The sequence below is a fragment of the Setaria viridis genome, chromosome 2 (genome assembly GCF_005286985.2).
Source record: "Setaria viridis chromosome 2, Setaria_viridis_v4.0, whole genome shotgun sequence".
In the NCBI taxonomy this organism is placed as follows: domain Eukaryota; kingdom Viridiplantae; phylum Streptophyta; class Magnoliopsida; order Poales; family Poaceae; genus Setaria; species Setaria viridis.
Window position 1 is genome coordinate 31,291,498 of NC_048264.2, and position 5,532 is coordinate 31,297,029.

Genomic DNA, 5,532 nt, shown 5'->3' on the forward strand with positions numbered 1-5,532 from the left:
TCTATGCACATTTACACCATAAGAAGGGTGGTACATGTCTCGGTTCCCCACGCACGCTCAGGCCTCAAAGTTTTCTTCCCTCGAAAGCAAAACTCCTCAAGATGAACCTCCCTTTTGCAATACTCACAGTGGAACCGAACTACTTGCTTTGGCTGTGGGTTAGCTCTCGGCTGTGGGTTAGCTTTGGGTTGAGGGTTCACTCTTAGTTGAGGATTCACTCTTGGTTGTGGTTTGCCTTTGGGTTTTGGTGGAGGATACTTCAAAGCTATATCTGGAAGTGTATCAAGCTTGTTTCTAAGATGGTTGGGTTTTTCCACCTAGATGGCTTTCTTTGGAGTTTGTTTTGGTGGTTCAGTAAACACTCCATCTTTGGGGTTTTCCTCACATTCTAGGTTGGGTTGCTCTCCACTCAGTTTAGTTGCCTCACATGTGGTGGAAGTTGCTTGTTTTTCTCTCTCACCACTGCACTAACCAACCTTCTCATACAACCAATCAAAATTGTAATTCTTAATCACACTCCCAATCCCAAAACCATCAGTCCTCTTAAACTCCTGAATCATGATACCCAACTGAGGTTCCCTACTTGACACCCAACTGAGAATTGTGCGCAAGTAGGTATTTTCATCCTTAGCCCATTTTGTGCATTCAGGAACTTTGGATTTAGCAATTAATTTAGATTTCTCAAAAGCCTTAATCTGAGCACACGCATCATCAAGTTGAATTTGTAAAGCGGGGCAAGATTTGCAAGTACCGAGTAAAATAGGTCTAGTTTTAACTTCATCTAAAAGTAGCCCTAGTCACATCAAGTGCATCTACTAGAGAAGCATGCTTAGATTGCAAAGAAGCTAAACTAGCCATGTGAACAGCACATTCATCACACTCAACAATATCAGAAATAGTAGGAGCAGATTTAAGCATATATAACTTAATCAATGCACTCTCCAACTTAGCCTTAAGCTCAATTCATTCATGAGCAACCTTTTTGATTAACTTATCTTGATTGATCAAGCAATCATTGAGTTCTTCTACTTCTAAGGCAAGTTGTTCAGGAGTAGGCTTTACCTCTGTTTTTTGGTCAGAGTCGCTTTCCTCACCATCCTTCTTGTCATCAGTGTTGAGGGCCATGACACAGTACCCGTCGCGGTTCTTGCCGGAGTAGAAGTTAAGGCTGTTGAAATTCTTGCCGTCCTTCTTCTTCACCTTGCGGTTGTCGTCCTCCTCACTTGAGCTTGAATTGGTGTGGTCGTCAGTGTCGGAGTCGACATCGCTGAGGGAGGCGATGAAGGCGCGCACTTTGGCCTTCTTGCAGTCCTCCTTCTTCTTTCGATCGTTGTACTTCTTCTTGTTGTTTTTGTTGTCCTTGTACTTGCTGTAGTCATACCTATTCTTGGACTTGTTCTTATCAGGGAAGTTGGTGGCGAAGTGACCTGGCTTGCCATACTCGAAACAATTGTTGTTGCTCCTTCACCAGTTCTTGCGATTGTTGTTGAAGCGCATGAACCACCTCATGATCAAGGCGAGCTCCTCATCCTCAAAACCTCCAACTGCTCCTCTGAAACAAAGGATGTGGTGGAAGAGTTACCCAAAGATGTAGACTGTCCAAAGCCTGATACGACAGCCATACTATGAGGGTCAGTAGGGTTCCCATGTTTTCCTCAGAGCCTCATGTCAACCTCTATCGACTTCAGCTTGGCGAAAAGCTCATCAGTTGTAAGGGTCTCATAGCTTATGGACTCAATGATAGCATCAACCTTTGTACCCCACACCTCATGATCCAAAGCATGCAAGAGCTTTAAAGCTCTATCATGATCAGTGTAGGACAAGTTGGTGATGTTCGCTTTCATCTTGTTCAAGCAAGAAAGTGCTAGAACAAAGCATCAGCAGACTCACTGGACAAATGAGCAAAGTTTTCATACTCACACCGGTAGGTCTCAAAGAGTTGTGCCTTCACCTGACTGTTCCCCTCATGGAAACTCTAAAGGCGGGACCAAATCTCATGAGCCAAAGATAGATCCTCGACACGATCAAACTCAACATGACACAGACTTGCAAGCAGAATATCCACCGCCTTGTTGTTGGCGTGATATTCATCTCTTGCTTCTTGAGTCAAACGAGTGGCAGGGCTCACGTAGTTATCATCCTGAGTGATTTCCCAAACAAATGCTCCTGTACTATTGACATGGGCTCTCATGCGAGTTTTCCAATATCGATAATCAGACCCACCAAAGTAAGGAGGCGCGGTTGAGGAAGAACGCTCAATGGTCACCATATTGGATCTCGAAACCGATTAGGGTATTGAGAACCTTAATCATATTCTGATGCCAATTTTAGGACCAAAATGGGCGACCAGAGGGGGGTGAATGAGAGCCTTTAAAATTCTTGAGAGTAAGCAAACTACCAGCTAGAGCAAACTGCAAGACACACAGGTTGTTTCCTTGCAAATAGATAAACTCAGTTAACCACTGTCAAACTTTCTTTAGCAGATGATAAATCCACAAGAGCTACTGAATTGCACAGCTACTAATCAAAACAAGTGAGTGATCTGACAATTAAAAGGCTCATACTTTAAGTTCACTCAACATGTAGAGAATAGCTAGTTGTTCATCTAGATAGGCAAGCAAATAGTTAAGACAGTGAGTTAAATGGTCAATGATGCAAGAAATCCATCGTGTAGCTAAAAGAGCACAAACCAATGATTGCTTGTTGTAGCTTGAAAATGACACTACCAACCTGATGTCCAAAGCATTGTTGGCCTGTGTTGTTGAACTGCACGAATTAAACAACTGAGAAGAGCACAAGCTGTAGCAGGAGATCAAAATAGTGAGAATTAAATTCCCTAGCTACAGCTGAGAGCAAAAACCAATGCAAGAAGCAGTGGAGCAATTGGTTGAAAAATCAAAGTCTAGCAGACCAAGAACAGAAGCTTGAACTCCCCTTCAATTTCTCAGAATTCGACCTGCACAACTCCAATTCACAAAAGCTTCAAACCGCAAGCTCCTCTCCACACAATGAACAGATCCAAAAAGAAGCCTCCTTAAAGATCAGAAATTCAGCATCAATTTGGAGAAAAACAAAGAACCCTAAGAAAAGAACCAGACTGAACAAAACATCAAATTCAAGAGATTTGAGGGAGGGATTCGCTAGGGAATTGCCACAAGCAAGCTCACTGATGCTCCAGCATGAATTCCCCTAAGGAAAATTTCCTCAACTCGCACTCAGATCCGATGAACAAAAATTCCCCCAAAATTCACCCGAAAATGTAGAAAAAGAAAAACCTTCAAGAACAGGAGGAGAGACTAAGCAACCAGAAGATGGATTAAGCAAACAAATCAAGATCTTGATACAAGGCTAGGAAGCCAGCCTCATCCTCCCACTCTTGATTTCACATGAAGCCCCTGTCTAGCCTAACGAGAAGGAAAAACAAAAACTCTGAGAACAGACTCTCTCAAGCAGCCATCCTATTGCCTATATGATCCATGGCTAAAGACTAAAATATCCCTACAGCTACAACTAGGATACATACCCTCGCAGGGGCAAAACTGTCCAGATTTTTGTATACGCATTGGACGGACATGCCGCCTTCACAACTTCGCTTCGCCTCGACACAAGCTTTGTGATGGCACCACGTGTCCTTCTTCTCGAAGCTCCGGCCGCACCGGGCTCACCCCCAATTTTGAGGCCCAAACCGAGAAACCTACCTGCACGGTGGTTTTGAGGCCCAAACCACCCAAACTGTCCATCTCCGCTCCTTGATATCAACGCGTGTTCGGCCTCCGCCAAGCCTATGAGGCCTCTATCCCGCTTGACTCAACTGATGTTGTCTCCATCCCATCATGTTCTCTTGCTCTTCCGTGCACCATGTGGATCGCCCATGACTCCACCCAGACTCCTCGTGTCCCTCGGTCCAAGCCTACTCGTGTTCATCCTTCACCACCCTTGGTCCATCGGCATGAACCTTTCGCTTGACCTTCACCGCATGCCATCGGCCGCCATGTCGCATCTTACACCTGCACATCACAAGCCAAGAGCAACATCATTCTGCACAACATTGTCAATCCCTCATCATCCAAGGGTGACCACCATTGGTCCTCAGGTACAGGTACAACTTGCCATTCACACATGAAACAGCCAACCAAATGAATCCATTGAGCATGCGCTTATAAATAAACAAATTGTGTGACCAGCATGAATTTACTCTGAATTACGAGTCCGGTCACTCCACTACACAAATCACTAAGAAGGCGACAGATTTCAAAGAAGTACTAGCTTTTGCAATTTACATGCGGAGTGCACTGTAACCACATGAACTTTGTAATTAACCTTAGTGTAGTAGTTACTACGACTTCACCTCTCAATTTCCATAGGCCTTGTGCCACTGACCACCTGTCCAAAGCCACATTTCGCGGCCTTGAGATCGTCATCGTTGTCGTGTTCATCTCCGATGCTTAACCGGCCATTGTCGCTATCTCTACCACTATCTGCCTTCACTAGCGGAACGTATTGTGGTTCCTCGGGGTAGAACTTGGTGAGCTGCAGGTACAAGATGATGACAAAGACGATGGTGCCGGTGAGGTACCAGCTGAACTGCAGGTTGATGAGCGACTTGGCACGGTCGAGCGCCACGTTGGTGCGGCATCGGACGATGTTGTGGCCTTCTTCTAGCTGAGGAAGTAGCCTTTGGGGATGAGCACGGGCGTGCACAGCATGACGCCCATGGTGATGAACCAGATGCCCTGGAACACGAGGCTCGCCGACCAGACCAGGCTCACCCTGAAGCTCCGCAGGCAGGGGATCCTGAGAAGCGTGGTGGCGAGCGTGACGGCGATGACGATCTGCAGCAGCTAGTGGAACTAGCCCTCAACACCCATGTGGTCCACCGAGTGGAGGTGGAAGACAAGCAGCTGCTGCGCGGACGCTGCGACGGCCACGAGCTACAACACGGCGTCGCAATTGGCTGCCCGGACCCGGTCCATGTGGATGGTGATCAGGTCAAAGATGAGCAGCCCTAGCGAGATGGACACGTGCTCGAAGTTGGGGAGGTGGTTGGATGGGACGGTGCCGTCAGCATTGAATGGTCGGTGCTTCTCCGAGCTGATGACCAGCTCCATAAGGATCGAGATCACCGTATCGATGATGATTAGTATGAGCTCAAGGTGTCGGATGCCACGCACAAGGAACTAGACTGATGCTACGTAGGAGCCCGACCGAAGCAAGAAGAGGCTGAACAGCTGCCACAGATTGATGATGATGAAGCTGGCGCCTGGCGCGACATGCCCGGCGAGGGTGCCCATGGCTCTATTTCGTGCAGCAGTGGTACGGGGAAGTAGCCGAGCAGAGGCGGGGTGGAGCTGATGGCGAGTTGAACGCTTGATGGGAATGGGGGTTTAAGAAGGTTTGGAGTGCGTCTAAAGAGTTCGGATGGGTTGGAATGTTGGAAAAGTCCTCTTATTTTACTTTGTATCTATTGATCAGCAGCCATGTGTTTTGTTAGTTTTGAAAGCAAGGCCAGTTTCCCAGGTAATTGTTTTTTTG

General features: G+C 46.7%; 1 pseudogene; it reads right to left on the reverse strand.

The window, feature by feature from the left end:
* Positions 1 to 4,222: 4,222 nt before the first annotated feature.
* LOC117842662 (uncharacterized) lies at positions 4,223 to 5,291 on the reverse strand (annotated as a pseudogene).
* Between the last annotated feature and the right edge of the window lie 241 nt (positions 5,292 to 5,532).